This window comes from Cherax quadricarinatus, chromosome 76, assembly GCF_038502225.1.
Source record: "Cherax quadricarinatus isolate ZL_2023a chromosome 76, ASM3850222v1, whole genome shotgun sequence".
NCBI lineage: Eukaryota > Metazoa > Arthropoda > Malacostraca > Decapoda > Parastacidae > Cherax > Cherax quadricarinatus.
The window spans coordinates 2,915,402-2,933,896 of record NC_091367.1 but is presented as its reverse complement, the minus strand read 5'-3'; the positions used below and the strand labels follow the sequence as shown (position 1 = coordinate 2,933,896).

Genomic DNA, 18,495 nt, shown 5'->3' with positions numbered 1-18,495 from the left:
TTGTGCGCGATCGCGCGTTTGTGCGCGTGCGTGCGTGCATGCACACGTGTGTGTACTCACCTAACTGTGGTTGCAGGGATCGATTCATAGCTCCCTGGCCCCGATGTGTGTGTCTTCGTTCCTCCAACTTGCTAAATAAGAAGTTTAACAGGATCCCATATAAGAATTTTTAACTGTTTCGCTTGCCTTGATTCCCCCCACCAAAAATCCCTCTCTCTCACTACCTCATCCCTTCTCTTCCCTCTCTCTCTCTTTCCATTTGACAAGATAGAACAGACAGAGATAATCTGTTTAGAAAGCAGGGATCAAGGACAATGATGTTCAAAGGCTCAAATATGTCCTAGAGATTTTAGGAAGGCACTTCTATAGCCTGAAGTTGGTCTGCAAGTGGATCAACTCAGATGAGGTAAATCAAACACCCTACAAAGCTTTAAGGAAAGGTACGACAGTGCCCATGGGGGTAACAAACTAGAGAAATCGTCGTATACAAAAAAGGACTGGCCAGGAGCTAGGTCTCAACTGCCCCTCTACAACCATAAGCAGGTAAATATTGCACAAACTCAACCTGAACCCATCAGCACACACCTGGTATTACGTCCATCCTTCTTGATACAAGATGATACAACTGTCAGTCATCTATCTCCAGCCACGGCTGCTGTGATTCCTAGTTGACAGGCTATCTCTCTCTCTCTCTCTCTCTCTCTCTCTCTCTCTCTCTCTCTCGTGGCAAAACACTACTACTTACTACCACTACTACTTCCACTACCAGCATTATCTCTACCACTACTTTTTCTTCCTCTCTCCTGTCCTTGTCCTTCGCCAATATACTGGATCACTCATTCTCTTCTGTCAACGTGACTTGTGAATGGTCCAAGTCGGACCGAAACATCGTCATAAGCTTTTCTCTCTCCTATGTGCGAATTATTTCTGCATCTCTATTCCGCGTGGAGGAGATTCATTTTTCACTTGTCATACTCTCATCTGCTCTTCTTACTCATTTGTTAACTTGTCATCAATGTTGTTAATAATCATGTCACATCGTAATAACGGTAGTCTTTCATATATATATTTTTTTTTTTGTATTTGTGAGTCACTAGCGGCTTGAAGGTAATTACTGTATACTTGACAAGCAGGAGCTTATCTTGAGTGAAACTGCTAGCTCCGTGTATAAAACTTTACGACTTGGACAGCCTTGAACAGCTCTGCAGTCAACCTCTTCCCACCCCGTTCTCTCGCTCTCTCTCTCTCTCTCTCTCTGCTGATAAAGGAAAATGTCTCCTGACGCATGTCTTAATCACTTGATGACCCACACAGATTAAGCAGCCACAGCCGTACTATTTAGCCTCTCTGGTTCATTTAATGTGCACTTAATCTCTTTCTCTCTCCCTGTGTAATGATAAATCTCTCTCTCTCTCTTTAATGATACATCAGTCTAAACAACAGCAAGACTAATTTAACAATTTGAAACTACGTTGCACAAAATCTCACAGCTAGCTCGTTTAATAATTCAATTCGGGCACTATTCCACAACCATAGCAGATACTAAAGTAGCAAAACCATAATTTCATTACAAAAATTATCACTAGGCAATCAAAACAATTCAAAGTAAATTATTCTCATTTCACAAACTATCCGCACATATAGTGACCATAAGTAACAGCACATTTGGACAAAGCGAAAAATATCTCCACCTTTAACGCCAAAAAAAGGACGCTAGATCAGGAAACCTTTCGACACCTTTCAAAATAGAGATGTACCGGACATCCACATCCGCTGAACATCCGCACAATTTCTTACACCCGCATCCGCATTTTACTGTAAACAGATATCCGCATATGTATCCGCATCCGCGAAATAAGTAAGACATCCTCATACAAAGCCGCATTCGTGGATATCTAAATCGTCACATCCGATACATCTCTACTTCACATATGAGTAATTACGTGGAGACCCTTGTCTTAGAGGGAAATTGACGAGTTATTCCTGACAGTTCCTTATGAGCCGAACTGTGGTAATTACGCTGGCCTGCGCAACCGGGCAATCAACCAGGAGGAACGGTTTGGGTCCGGGACGCTGCGGCGATTACCACTCCCAGAACCATCAACAAGTAGGTACCCTGTGAGGAGAGTGACATACGTCACGTGGGCACAAACTACCCACCTTGTTATCCTGTGTGACAGAATATGACAAGGAATCACAGCTAGCCTGTCACTATATTAAATACGATAGCCGCACACTGCGGGGAGTCATACCCTAGTTACCCCGCAGGTAGAGAAGTGTGTGTGTGTGTGGCGTGGGTGAGTGTGAATGAGGACGTGTGAATGAGGGTGTTGGTGACGGTGAGTGGATTAGGGTGAGTGGGTGAGGGACGGCATGTGGGTGGCATGGGTAACGTTGGCGGGGCGAGTCAAAACCATAAAGGTAAGGTCAAAATATCAGAAGCATCACGTCACTGCTGAGTACTGGGAACTTGGGAAGGAGGGATGGGGGAGGGGAGGGGAGGAAGAGTACGCTTTTGTCTACACTGACAACTAGTGGACACATTTAAACACAGCTTGGCACTAGATTTGGGCGGGGGCCAGTGACCAAGGAAGACACTGAGCATTTTTCAAGTCAAGTATCAAGGTCGTCTGAGGTAACCTTCAACAGTCTAGAATCTAGACGCAAGGTGATGTAGTTAGCAGTCAGTCCTCGTCGTATAATCTCGATAATTACTATCGGGTCTTCAACTATCTGTGCTTTTCCATGTAGTCGGTATACAGACAACTACTCAAACACATGGACGGGGAAATATATAAGCATGTGGGTCAATACTCTGATACCAAGTTAACCACCCGACACATATTAAGAATAAGTACTTCAACGTCTTCCCACCGTGCATAAGAATTGCCAATAGACCCCTGACTGTCTTCAAGAGAGAGCTCAGTAAGTGCCTCATTTCAGCTGTGATGCATACGTTGACTGCGGGTGGCAAGCACCAACAACCTGATAGATCAAGCCAGCAACCAGGACGACTGGTCTGAGACCCGGCCACAGGGGCAGTAACCTCCCCTCTTGAAGGCAACTACAAGTAACCTACAAGTAGGTAAGTTCTTTGCAGGGCCAGGCAGGCATCATAATTTAACTCCTGCCTTGTGGATGATCTGTTTTGATAGTATTCGACAAGCACACCTAACAGCATCACATGTGGTCTGTATCACACCACAGGTCCAATACTATATGTATAAAATATTTTTGTTTTAACATCTTTTTTTTTCTGCTTCTCTCTCTAAGATGGAGTATAATAAATATCAAAACAACTGAAGTGAAAATCGCCCTGCTTACTCGCCATCATTTACAACGCTTTAGCTTCCTTCCCAGCCACTCCTGGTGGACACACCAGCCACTTCACGCACCTTCTTCAACGCTTTCAACAACGTAACCTTTTACAGGACGGAGAGTTAGCTAAAGGTCAGTGCATGACTGAGGGGTGAGCGGGTGGCGGTATGATAGGGTGTGCGGGGGCGGATATTGTTTTTTACAAGAGTTCATCTTTATAGGCAAAGATGAGACCCACAAATGTCAACTAACACCAGGTATCTATAATCCGAAACTATGAACTCGCCGAGTTATATCTGCTGGGACTAAACTTCAACTCCTCTCCCATTCACCCTCTCCAGTGTGATGCATACCCACCTCATGGATTTCGTCGTATTTCCAACTGCATCACATATAGATTTTGTCACCAGTACTTTCTGGTGTAGTGCACTTCACTTGATGGCTACTTTCCCGATTAAGAGGTTTCTTATATTATAAAGATAGAACGCGCGCGCGTGTGGTGGGGGGGGGGTAAGAGAGCTCAGTCAAGTAGTTAATTAGCATGTGTTCTCTAGTCTTCGTAGACCCCTTCCCCACACAGTCTGTTCTATCTAGCTTCTCCATAAGAAAATATCGTGTACGTTGGGACTATATCTCATCTGAGCCTGCGTTTATCCATTATTTAAAGATTTAATTATTTCCGTCTATCCACATAGCATAGTTTCCTTATCTTTGGAACATGCTTGTTGATATATTTCCGGATCTTCCCCAGTTTTCGGACGTGTGCTCCAAGCCAGCACTGCATACTCGAGAACTGACCTCGCACATCTGGCGTATATTACTGGGGCGGTTTTATTTCTCTGGCATCTGCAGCTTACAAATGGCCGCCTTTCTCCTCCAATTGTCATTACTTGTCACTGATTCGGACTGAAATCTGATGGGCGTGTCTTGGCCCACTCCATCATTTTCATTATTATTATCCTAGTCACGGAGAAGCGCTGGACCGGTAGGGATCATGACGCACTTGGGAAATATTCTGCATAACCACGGGGTTTCTGCATACACAGTGTATATCCTTGAGATAAACAGTGTACAGCACTACATAAAAGGAATTTAAATAATAATAATAATAGTAGTGAAGTGTGGCAGTGTGGGTAAGTCCTGCCCGGCTCACACCCACCCAACACCCACCACCCACCCTACACCACCACCCACATACTGCAAACTTGGTTCGTATAAATACATCTTGCATATTACTGGCACCAGCAAGAGAAAGGTAAAGTGGAAATCAGTTTTCTTCCGTGGCATACGGAGTGTAGTAGGATACAGACAGGATGTCAGCACAGCATATCTGTGGGACATGTAAAGAAATCCTGGGAAGGAAATCCAGAATCATATGCAATCTATGATCTTCCAAACACCATATCTCTTGTACTAGACTAAATACAGCCTCAAAAAATGACCTCGAACTAGCAAGGTGCTTCTGGTTGTGCAATAAAGATGTAGAACTTTGGGCAGGTATCAGAAAGGTACTAAGGAGAGTAATAAATGATAAAAATAATCAAGAAAACAAGGATGACCTCTTGGATAGTCTACCAAAAATATATAAAACATGGGAGCAAGAGATAGTGTATCAAAAAATGCAGAATGTCCATACCACAACAGATGACTCAAAACTATCTAGTCACCCACATGGTGCTAAGACAGACCCATCCCCCAGTCATATCACTAATACCCACAGTGCTGGTGCTGGCCCAGGCTCCCCCAGGCATAGCACCAATACCCACAGTGCTGGTGCTGGCCCAGGCTCCCCCAGTCATAGCACTAATACCCACAGTGCTGGCCCAGGCCCAGCCGCTGACCCAGACCCAGCCCCACCCCCCAGCCCCAGTGCTGACCCAGACCCAGCCCCCAGCCTTACTGCCAGCCCAGACTCTCCTAGGGACACTACCCAAACCACCACAAAAACAGTAAATATACAACCATCATTGCACAAGACCGTGGCCCACAGTACAGATGTTGGAGAGGAGTCTCCTTCTTCCTCTACTGGGGAAAGTAGATGGAATCCAGGACGGGGTGGCCCTGGCTTGGATACTGAGGATTATAGTGCAGTCCCAGAACCTGCAGAAATTGACAACACACCTCCCAACAATTCTCAACCAAAGGTGAATTTGTGCAAATATTATGCTTGGGGCATCTGTAAGCATGGAATAACAGGGGAAAAAAATGGGACATGCAACTTTGACCATCCCAAAAAATGTAGCGACCTCCTGTCTAAAGGAGTGTGTCTTTCTTCTTCCTGTACTTTCTTTCACCCAAAAATGTGCCACTCCTCGGTCCTCCAGAAGCAGTGTTACAACATCGAGTGCCCTGCATACCAACTAAAAGGGACCAGGAGGCACAGACCCCACAAGACAAACAATAGTAGCTACGACAACCCAACTCCAGGTGATTTTTTAGTGGCAGGAAACGAAAAAAGAAAATGGAAGGAAATAACAAAAATAGTCCACCACCTTGGAGCCTTGGTGGACTGGAGGCGCAGCCAGTGGCCACCCATGGCCCTCCAGAATTACAACTACTGATGCCAATAATAAAATCCCCCCAACAAACACAGAATACAACCTCGTTCATATTTGCTAATATACAGGGCCTTAAGCCATCCACCAACAACAAAATACCTTTCATCAGTGGACTTCTATTGGAGTCTAATGCAATGTTTGCAGCCTTCACAGAGACTCACACAAAAGATCACTTTGACAGTGAAATATGGATAAGTGGTTACAACCTTTTTAGATGCGACAGAAAAAACAGGCAAAAAGGGGGGGTTGGCCTGTATGTCAAAGAGTCCCTTATCTGCACGGAGTTGCTGAACACCACAAATGAGGTAGTTGAAGTTCTATCAATAAAGATCGAGAACCAAAACCTAGTCATTGTGGTTGTATACAAGCCACCAGATGCAACCTCACAACAGTTCAAGGAACAGCTACTGAAAATTGATTACTGTTTGGAAAACCTTCCAGCTCCATCCCCAAACATCTTACTGCTTGGTGATTTCAACCTAAGGCATACAAAATGGAAGAATGTAGCAAATAATGTTATAGCTGAAACAATCCCCGGAGGTAGCGCAGTGGAAAGGTCACACACACATGAGCTACTAAGTCTCTGCGAAAAACACACCTTAAGCCAGCAGATAGTGGAGCCAACAAGACTAGAAAACACACTTGACCTTATCTTCACAAATAATGAGGACCTGATAAGAGACATAAGAATATCAAAAACAACTAATTCCGATCACAATCTAATCGAAGTCCAGACGTACATGCATAGGGGTCCTGAACAGCAGAATGCATGTACCTGTGAAGGTGTCTTCACAAAATACAATTTCAACAACAAGAACATCAACTGGGACCAGGTAAACCATGTCCTAAACGAAACATGTTGGGAAGATGTCTTAAATGACATGGATCCAAACCAGTGCCTTGAAAGGATCAACTTCCTGGTAGCCGAAGCATGTTCTAGGCATATTCCCCTAAGAAAGAAGAAGAGCAGGAGTAAACTGGAGAGAAAAAGACGCTCCCTCTACAGAAGACGACGAAGAGTCACTGAGCTCCTCAGGAGTGCTAGAATATCTGATACACGAAAGGAGGCGCTGACCAGGGAAGTGGAAACTATCGAACTTAAGCTAAATGACTCTTACAGGAACCAGGAGAGGCAGGAGGAGCTTAAAGCTATTAGTGAAATTGAAAGAAATTCAAAATATTTCTTTTCATATGCCAAAAACAAGGCAAATACCACATCTAGTATCGGGCCCTTACTCAGACAGGATGGGACTTACACAGATGACAAGGAAATGAGTGAAATATTGAAATCCCAGTACGACTCTGTGTTTAGTGAACCACTAATCGATCTGAGGATCGACGACCCAAATGATTTCTTCATGAAGGAGCCTCAAAACTCCATAAATGTATGCCAGATTTCCGACATTACCCTAACTCCGATAGATTTCGAAAAAGCCATTGACAACATGCCTATGCACTCAGCCCCGGGCCCAGACTCGTGGAACTCTGTTTTCATTAAGAACTGCAAGAAACCCCTCTCGCGTGCCCTAAGTACACTATGGAGGAGGAGCTTGGACATGGGTGAAATTCCAGTCACTTAAAACAACGGATATAGCCCCACTCCATAAAGGTGGCAGCAAAGCATTAGCTAAGAACTATAGACAAATAGCTCTGACGTCCCACATCATAAAAATCTTGGAAAGAGTGCTAAGAAGCAGGATTGCAAATCACCTGGATTCCCAAAATCTGCACAATCCAGGGCAACATGGGTTCAGGGCAGGTCGCTCCTGCCTCTCACAACTACTGGATCACTATGACATGGCCTTGGATGCACTGGAAGAAAATCAGAATGCAGATGTAATATACACAGACTTTGCAAAAGCATTTGACAAATGCGATCATGGCGTAATAGCCCATAAAATACGTGCTAAAGGAATAACTGGGAAAGTGGCGAGATGGATCTTCAACTTCCTAACAAATCGAACACAAAGAGTAGTGGTCAACAGAGTTAAATCGGAGGCTGCCATAGTGAAGAGTTCTGTTCCACAAGGCACAGTACTCGCCCCCATCTTATTCCTTATCCTCATATCAGACAGACAGAGATATACACCACAGCATTGTATCATCCTTTGCGGATGATACTAGGATCTGCATGAGGCTGTCATCTGCTGAGGACGAGGTTAACCTCCAAGAAGATATAAACAAAGTTTTCCAGTGGGCAACGGTAAACAATATGATGTTCAATGAGGACAAACTCCAACTACTCCGTTATGGAAAACTGGAGGAGATAATAACTAGAACAGAGTATACTACTGACTCCGGCCATACAGTAGAGCGGAAAAATAATGTAAGGGACCTGGGAGTAGTAATGTCTGAGGATCTCATTTTCAAGGATCACAACAGTACCACGATCGCACGTGCAAAGAAAATGATAGGATGGATAATGAGAACCTTTAAAACGAGAGATGCCAAGCCAATGATGTTCCTTTTCAAATCACTTGTTCTCTCTAGGCTGGAATACTGCTGTACATTAACATCTCCATTCAAAGCAGGTGAAATCGCAGATCTAGAGAGTGTTCAGAGATCCTTTACTGCAAGTAAAAGTTCTGTCAAGCACCTTAACTACTGGGAACGCTTGGAAGTACTTGACTTGTACTCGTTGGAACGCAGGAGGGAGAGATATATCATAATCTACACTTGGAAAATCTTGGAAGGAATGGTCCCAAATCTGCACACAGAAATCACTCCCTACGAAAGTAAAAGACTGGGTAGGCGATGCAAAATGCCCCCAATAAAAAGTAGGGGCGCCATTGGTACACTAAGGGAAAACACCATAAGTGTCCGGGGCCCAAAACTGTTCAACAGCCTCCCATCAAGCATTAGGGGAATTGCCAATAAGCCCCTGGCTGCCTTCAAGAGAGAGCTGGACAGATACCTAAAGTCAGTGCCGGATCAGCCGGGCTGTGGCTCGTACGTTGGACTGCGTGCGGCCAGCAGTAACAGCCTAGTTGATCAGGCCCTGATCCATCTGGAGGCCTGGTCATGGACCGGGCCGCGGGGGCGTTGATCCCCGGAATAACCTCCAGGTAACATCCAAACGTTACTTACCCTTCTCTGTACACACTGTCTCCTGTGAAAATAAATCTTCGATACTGATTCTGACCTGAGGTTCATTCCTTAAGTTTTCTGCAAACTTCTCTCTGCTCATTAGGTTTACTTGTATCAACACAGAGGAGTCACCCTCCTTTAGACAGGTCGCTAACAAATATTATAACAGTAAGGGTCAAGGGATCCCTCCACCAAAAAAAAAAAAATCTCTTGGGAACGCCACTTATTATTCAGCCATAAGTGTGATTAACAAAGGATCGAGCCTCCACCACTCCTTTTACTGAATGACCCATACGGATTTACCGTCTCATGAATTACAATACAATGGCATTATGACTGACTTCTCTACGTTCTTTGTTTTTTAATTCAGTACAGTGCCTCGTTCCCCATTCTGAAGGAATATGGGAGGTGGTGAGATAAGAGATTGTGGAGGAAGGAAGGAGGGGGTATGAACGTAGGACTGAGGAAGAAATGGAAGAGACGGTATACCGGTAGGCAGCCTATCCCTTTGAACACAGACATCAAGGCACTGTTGGAAAAAAGTCAAATGGGTAACTGTTGACATCGTCTTGAACAGATGAAATAAGACTTGCAGCCGGACGTAGTGGTTGTCCGTTTTCTGTTCACACAGATTTTCTTTATCGTCTTTTATCTTATTATTCTTATATATCGGTAGGTAGGATAAAGGAGTATGGTGGGTGAAAGCGAAGAGGGATATGGTGGTAGTGAGATGGTATGCAGGTAGGGAGGAGGGAGTTTTAGAGGTAAGGAAGTGGTAGGGAGGGTAGCAAGAGAAGAGGGTGTTTTATGTGCTAAACACAATCAATAACTTCCACAACACCAAGTAAATATTGGTTGTTCTCAGTACTGACAATTATTTTTCATCTTCTGGCCATTTCCCTGAATTATTATTATATTAACTGGAAAGCTCTAAACTTGAGGGGGTCTTACAACGCCTAGGTAGTTCCCTGAAATTTGTCCCGTTACTGATAACCAGTTAATAACGAAGTCGACGGCAAATTTAAATATTAGTCAACTAATTTAGAAGTAAAATATATTTATAAACTAGTAAATATAATACTTGCAATTAATCATTCCATGCAATATAAACAGAAATACATAATGCGTCAATTTACTATCATCCTGAATCAGGTACATAAACGAGGACAATGTCACCCATTAAATCAATCATCTACTAAATTATGTATTTAATTACCAAGCAATCAATGTAGGTACAACAGAGGCGGGTTAAAAACAAAACTCAAGTTACGTGTGCAGTATAGAGTTAATTGTGATGTCTTAGTTATTAAAGTATCCTTGATGTTAAGTGTCTACATGGATTGCGACCTTAATGACAACTAAATGGTTATAACTATGACCATAATTTTTAAAGGGGTGGACCTGTAAGCCAGCGGAAGGCCTCGATCAGATGCCCAAAAGCTCCAACGGCGGGTCATCATCTAAGACCCGTATCAGGAAACACTTGTCCTGACGAACCTTACCTAACCTAACTTTAATGACATTCATATAGTCAATAGGTGTTAGAATAACACACCAATATAACAAGCACAAAAAATTCAAACATGAATTGGCAGATTCTACCAGTCTTGACCTTCAATATTAAATAGTAATTATCCTAAATACATGTATATACAAAATAGTCATGTGAATTTGAATACAATGTTTCCAGAAACCTTAGTTGTTTTTTTAATGGCAAAGGCTGAAGATGAGTAAGGGATCATGTAGGCGGGTAAGCTATGTGGTATTTTCGTACCTTACACCAGCACAACCATGGTTTATTCTAAACTGGCTCACCAGGGTTGCGTACATACCACACACATGCCTATGCGCTCGTGCAGGTGATTGTATTTTTTTATAGTTCTTCATAAATCAGACCCTGGTGGTGCATGTGTGAGTTTTAGTATTTCCTTTCCGAATTACGAGGTGTGCGTATGTTATATACAAATGATTTGCAGGGTGGGCAGAGGTAATGAAAAACTATTTGCATGGTGGGCGGAGGTAATGAAAAAAATATTTGCAGGGTGGGTGGAAACAATGAAAAAAAAAAATATTCGCAGGGTAGGCAGAGGCATGAAAAAAAAAATCCTCCCCAGTCTCTCAGTGAGTTACTGAATACTGATTCATAACTTAGTTTCTGGTCTATACCGGTAATTTCTTGGTATAACTTTGTTGCAACATATGTTGATTTTAAATCATGATTTTTTTCTTTTTTTCTGTACAATCTAATACATTTTCTTTCAATATTTGATCTTGTAGACTTTCTCTGGTTAACATTTTATACAGATCTTGTTTGCTTCTATATTCAAGTTTCCCATGCACTGGTGTGGGTCAAGGGTGCTCAGGACCGTTTCGAAATCAGCGAATGTTCTGATAGTTCTTTATTTTGTCCTATTCATGTGAAAGAACATGTGAAGGGACTGGGTGATAACGTCTGCCGCAAATTTTTAAAACAATGGAAATAGTGCTTATAATGACACTATTCAAATCGTTTGTGCTCTCAAGCTGAGTATTGTTCAGTGTTGACAGCTCCATTTAGGGCAGAGGAAAATGAGGGCAGCTTTAATTCCTTGGATCAAGAGCCCTTTACCGGTATCAAGGCTTAAATTATTAAAAAAATAAAGCGTAAATGCATCAGAAAACCAACGTTGCATTAAAATATGGCAGTCCGCTGGGACTTTTCCAGGAGGAAGGAGGCAGGGGTTACTTGGAGAAGGGGAAGGGAAAGGGGATGCAAGTTATCTATGTGGATTTATTTCCTTAGCACATGTCTGATCCAAGGAAACAACTGCACTGCCTTCCTGTCTTTCCCCCGTCCTTCCCAACAAATGCCCATGCATAAACATCAATGAGCTTGATGCAAAATTTCAGCCTAAATAATGCGACGCAGTGGGGTGAGCGGGCACACAACGATCATCAACCCCTGACCCACATTGACAGTCTGGAAGCTCGCCTGGTCACGCCTCTGTCATGTAAACTCCTGTTACTTAGACATGGCGCACACGAACTCAGTAAAATATGCTGCTATAACGCTTCGCTTTCAAGGAATCGTTGAAGTTAAGGCACGAGAAAATGCTCCCTTAAAAGGTATAATTGCATCCTTCACTGAGATCACGTACTAATTTGCATCAGGTGTATAACCTGCTAATGTAATCATGTGTCTGCAGCTGGAGGAGCAGACTTATGTTCAAAAAATCATATAAATATGATAAATGTTGAACTTCCATACATTCGGGATCTTAAAATACTGATCTCCCACGAAGAATCAAATAACAGTACAGTGGTAGGTACGTATCACAAGCCAAGACACTGTCTTAATGATCCACGATGAATCGAAACGCTGTCAAATTTAATTTTCAATTTGTAGATTTTTTTTTTATGACTAGTCTCCCATGTCAGCAACAACATTACCCAACTTTCCACTTTCATAATGAGAGGAAAAGGGCTTATTACAAAAAAAAAGGGGGGGGGGGTTAAAGACAGACGAGTTATGGAAAGTGGTACATGTTCTTTCTCACGATTCTGAAACTGCAACAACAACAAGGAAAGCCAGTACCAAGACAAAATGCCAATCACCCACACTTGTCCTCACACCCAGATTAAAGGTTTTGCTCACATACACTTCTCTTGCGCTATTTACACTAATAACACGCGAAAACCTTAAGTAAACTAAAAGTTACTGTACAAAAATTGTATAAAAATAAGCAACACTTCCATTAAATCAGCATTTTTAGACCTTTTCGAAAGTGTATAATATAACCCAAACATCAGCGGAACAGACCCTAGTGCAGGACTTCTGTACCAACATGGTACAAGTAAAGCAATAGTAGCAAAACAAACTCCGATTAAAGAAATATTTAAAGATTTTTTCAAAACATGTATATCAACCCAGATACTGGCGGGGTATGGAGAAGAGAAAAAACATGGTAATAAGGGTGGTGGAGTATTGACCCAGACTGGTGTATTGACCGAGACAGCAACCCAGCATGCAATGAGAAGGAAAAGCTGGCAGTGAAGGATCTGTTCTCCTGCTCCTCCCTCACAATACCCAAGACGGCTATTGATGCGCTTATTTTAAACTGTTTACATAAAAGTCTTACCTGTACCTTGCCTGATTTCGATTCCGCCGGTTACCGCCCATCCCTTCCCCCGCGACCCGGTCCCAGATCAGGCCTCCTGGTTGATGAATTGGTCAACTAGACTGTTGACGCTAGCTACACGCAATCCGACGTTGGCTCCACAGCTCGCCTGATCAGTAACAATATCGATAGATAATTAACCGACATTAAACTGAAAACCAAAAAAAAACGCTTTATCTAACAAATGCAGAACGGTCAAAACTTTGTGTACACACGTATACTCATTCCACACAGCTTTAGGAATACGTACGAATACGACAACCTACACGGCACGAAACTAGTGAAACCGATCAGAAACCCTAAAGACGTAGGGCCAGGAACGGAGACACGAACCTGACCACCAAAATTAGTTGATTACAATTAAATATGTAGTTCAAAATAACTGAAATATACAGAGTGAAAGGAAAAAAAAAGTTAAGACCAGAATTTGAATACTGAGCACTAGAACAGATCGCGCAAAAAAAAAATCTGATGTGCAGCAATATTAATTTCAAACTTCAAAAATATGAACTCTACATACAATTTGAAGACGCTGTAAATGACCTTGTTAGAATACATTAAAAAGGTGTGTTGAATACAGCACACGATAAAAAGTATCCGGGAAAGTAGATAGGAAATATATACTGTATTTGTACCAGAAGGCGGCCTGTCCGGGACAAGAATCTTAGTCTGAGACCAGACCCAGGAGGGCGGTGACCCCCGGAATCAGCAGAAATCAACTAAAAGTAACCATCAGAAAAGAGACATGGCTACACTTTCAAATTATGAAAAAAGTGCCGCAATAACGCTGTAGAATATGTTTATATATAGTGTTGTTGAGTGCTGGAAGTCAGTGGGAGGTAGTGCTTGCTACCAAATACTGGAAATTAAAAAAAAATGTGACAAAATAAAAACTTAAAGACGAAACGCGTAACTACAAATATCTATTTAAAAATACGTACATAATTTCAAGCATACAATTATATGACAGATTATACACTGAAGACGGGGCTGTAGATATAAATACATTTCGTCGCTAAAAATACTGGGCGATGAAATGCTAAAAATAACTTCCGTACACATTACATCATACAGGAATATGCACAGGAAGTGTTTACACAAATATAATATGGAGAAAATGTATAAGATCCAAAAGACGTTATAAAATAGTTTCCAGAGCAAAAAATATACGGGTTACAAAGATTGAAAATACCGAAGATTCCCTCGTTGGTTGGTAGGAGGAAGAGACGAAATATAACCTCATACAGGATCATACAGCGACACGGGAAAATATTTCTTCACTTAGCAGACTGATAAAATAATATACAGAAGGTAATGTGTTACAACCACCAGAAATGTAACACATTATAATACACTAAACACTGAAGACGGTGCATCACGAGCATATCTCTTGTTCCTCTTAACTAGTAATCTCTCACACAAGCCTTGGCATACAAGGCACAAAAGCTTATCTACACTAAATAAACACTGTTCCCTGAGGAAGAAAAGTCAGTGTGGATATAGCTAAGTGGGAGAGGTTGCTAAGCACACACTGGCTTCAACACCGTATTCCTCCTACACACACACACACTAGTTTCCTCTTCTTTAAACCATAAGCTAGCAACAGTTCTCTGGTCAATTGAACTATATTTTGACATGCATTACAATATTCTTTCTTCGCTGTTGTAATGTCATTAAAAACCTTTACGTAAGAAAAATAGGGTTCAAGTGCGATGAGGTCGACAAAGCAATGTGTCAACTTGAGCGTCAAAATAAGCGGGTTACCCCTGGAATGATGGACGAGTCTGATCCACTCAGTCCAGGAAGTTCCAGTATATCTGTCTGGAACCTGCTTTTACTGCGCAAAACACACTTGTCATGCCGGATTCGCACCAGTAATTAGTTTTCCTGTTAATGAATGCCACTTTTCCATTACTGTTAATTATCTAATGTTATTTACTGTATTTAAAATGCATATATGTGTAAGGCACGCACTAGTTTCTTCTACACGACCAACTCAGCTGAGGTGGCCGGTTCGACTGGGCGATGACGTCACAGTAATACCAACACATTGCTGTTGCACATGCTAAACAACGTGCATTCTCTCATCTCAAACATTAGTAAAATTATGCATCTCAAAACTGAGTTTGATAAAAACTAATACACCAATCTATTTGAGTCAAAATGTACCTGTAATATGAGAAGCTTACCGAAAGAAGCTTTTTCATTATAATCCTCGTCTGGCAAAACTGCTGCTGCCACGTCGGGCGCGTCACGATGTGCCGCGCAGTGTAGATATCTCTCAAGATAACTTCACCCCAGACTAATTACTCCTTGCACGACATTCTGCTATCTTAAAGCACTAAACTCCAAACCCATTTTTACACCAGTCACAAAAGACGACCGTAAAAACATCATTAACATTTTTCTTCAAAACTATTATATTAAGGTTAGCTAGAAAATGTATATTCAAGGCGTTCAATATTTTAAAGCATGGCTAAATATTTGTAGACTCGTATAGGCAGTATAAATTTACATATAATAAGTTATAATATACGAAGTGTAAAGACTTGGCAGACGGACATTCGTCACTAGGGGTAAACAAGAATATTGATGTTAAGGCCCCACCCACCCAATTCCAGCAGCACCACACCTTCAGCTGAACTACCACGCCCACTAGCGTATTACATCAATGTATATACATGCACATATGTATACACGTACAACTTACTACACTCTTGAATATTTTTTTTAGTTCACAGGAAGATGTGTGTAAACGCACGAAAGCCCTGAGGTGTTTTTCCTGTCAACATTTTCACTGTGGAATCTATTCATACAAATTCATATAAACACGAACACTTTTTTTCAGCAAATTTATTATTTTAGGCAGTGAAACGAAATAAACACATTCACCTCCACCTGCTGCTTCCGTGCTGTTTTCCAACACGTACATCACGAGTACTGTCATAAAAATAAGAAAATTATGGAAGATCTGGCTCATGCCAGGCCTTCTCGCACCCAACCAGAGAAAGACAGATGTGCCATAGGCATGTTAGGAAGTACTTATTTAGTCTCAGGGTGATAGTAAATTTGAAGTTGTGAGTAGAAATGGAAAATGCAAATGAAATACAGAGTTTCAAAAGAAGGTATGGTAAGGTCCAAAAGGTCAGAAGTCATTAATACCGAGCAGCTTACAAAGAATCGGTCAGAAGGTGAGACCTGACCCATACAAACAAGAGAGTACGCGCGTACTCAGCGTGTACGTATGTACTTACACCCAGAGAAGGGCGAACCCTGCTCTTCTTATAATGAAATCAAGGAATAACTTGTAAAGACGACCACTGACATCCAAATCTACACAAATTAGTGGGAGCTAAGATCTTACATTTTACAAGTGAACAATCTTCATTTTCGCTCAAGCTGTCAGACATGCCATCTTGTAGTTCAGTCCATCAACTGTGACTGACTGGCCTCATTTACTAGGTTACAAAATTGCCATGTCTTAAATGTCAAGTTTTCCCGTCTCAATGCATCTTGTGGTTACAAAACCTAGTGTTTCTATACGTTATTCAACACTACAACCACGGCAAGCTGATCCAAAGAAGGAAACATTCATCATAGCTGTCTTTCCCGACTCGCCTTCAAATTCAGACATCTCCATTATCACTACTGCTACAACTACTATAATCTGAAGAAAGCACTAAATCCGAATGCAACATCACCTCAAACCTAAGGAACTCAGCCATTAAAACAAACAATACAGTATTTCACCGACATTATCAGCATAGGTTTATTAAATATACTTTTAATATATTACTATAAATAGTATACTTTTAATACATACATATACTATTAATTGCATACCGTATAACACTTTTATACATACATCAATAAATTATATAACCTTAAATAATGTTTTCTCTAATTTTTAAAGAGGTAGACCAGTCAGAGAAAAGTCACGGCCAGACGAACAAAATTTCCTCGAGTGGCGGGTTATCATAATATTACATAACCCACGTCTGGAGACATGTATGCCATGTTTCCCGACGAATCTTATCTGACCTAATGTACATTCATTATATATTAAGTTCGTTCTCGCTTATAGAAAAGTGGATGATAAGGATCAGTCGGGGTGTGATGGCTACATAAGAACTGGACTGCAAGAACAGAAAAAAAAATGAAGCTGGTTACGGGGAAAGCAGAATTGCCAAAATTGTGGACCCTTCCTAATGCATCATTCCCCTTTCTAAAACTAACATGGTTCAAACACAGTATCTAGATGTGGTTACATTAATCTCAAACGTCCTCCTACAGCCCATTCTCGTACCACCAGTGATCAACTTCCAGATTTGAGCCATGTTTTTCTCAGCCACCTATTAATGGTTCATATACAGTTTTATAGGCTTATGTAATCTGAATTCTGCATAACTGTATTTAAATTAATTTAGCCTAGCTTAAAATGAAGAGGGGATTTTTGAAAAACAGGAAGAATTAGGAATTTGACAAATACGAGAAAAAAAAATGACAGCACTAAAATAAGCTTTGAAGATGTTCTCTAATTTAAGACGCTTAACGAGCGCCATTGATACTAAATTAGAATATTATTATATGAGGATGTTTATTTACCACTGTATCCATGCTAAATTAAAACCTTCACGAGAATTTCAGTGTTTTAGTGTATCGATACCGAACTATAACGTTAGTTTATCAAATGTATGAATGCTAAATTAGAACGTTAGTTTATTAATGTATCGATATTAAATTATTTACCATTGTTTAGATACTAATCAGAACATTAATTCATCAATGTGTGGATACTCAATCAGAACGCTGGTTAACCAACATACAGATTTAACTCTGCATTCTCCGTGGTTCCTTGTTTTATCCTTCGCTATTATAGAAATATGCTCTTCGATAAGGTATTTTTGACTATGTGATTTTTATAAAAGTAACTGGTATATTACCTATTATTATTATTATCAAAAAGAAGCGCTAAGCCACAAGGGGTATATTACCTAGCTTTAGGTAATATATACCTGTGGCCTGTTGCAAGTCTTCATGGTACCCACAGTCTGGCCTGGATCCAGGCTTTTCTGTTGCTTACCTAGTTAACCAGGCTGTTGCTAGCTGCTATCGGCGGCCCGCTGGCCCAGTCGATCACAGCCTGGCGAAGGTTGTGATCGAGCTTCCTCTTGAATACTACACTTGTCCCATCAGTATTTCTGATATCTGCTGGTACCAGGTTCAATAATTTAAGCTCACGGGTGTCGATATAGAATTCGACCTCAATCTACATAAATAACAATCTGCAAACAAGCTACATTATTCAGGTGTGGCTATAACAAGAAAAAATTAGGGGAGATATTATTATAGTGAAACGATAGACCCGTAGGGTC

The 18,495-nt window shown here is 41.4% G+C and overlaps 1 protein-coding gene across 24 annotated transcripts in view; it reads right to left on the bottom strand.

Moving 5' to 3' along the window:
• The window catches only part of LOC128703620 (calpain clp-1), a 248,795-nt gene that overhangs the window by 221,930 nt on the left and 8,370 nt on the right, over positions 1–18,495 (bottom strand). For 16 of the 24 annotated variants that reach the window (XM_070101141.1, XM_070101152.1, XM_070101150.1 and 13 more), the window contains exon 1: positions 15,060–15,163. The exons of 4 other annotated variants lie outside the window; for them this stretch is intronic. The gene's annotated coding sequence lies outside the window, so the exon portion shown is untranslated. Of the gene's footprint in view, positions 1–14,992; positions 15,016–15,059; positions 15,165–18,495 lie in introns of those variants that run through there. 4 more of the 24 variants (XM_070101142.1, XM_070101159.1, XM_070101151.1 and 1 more) reach the window with 3 other exon arrangements.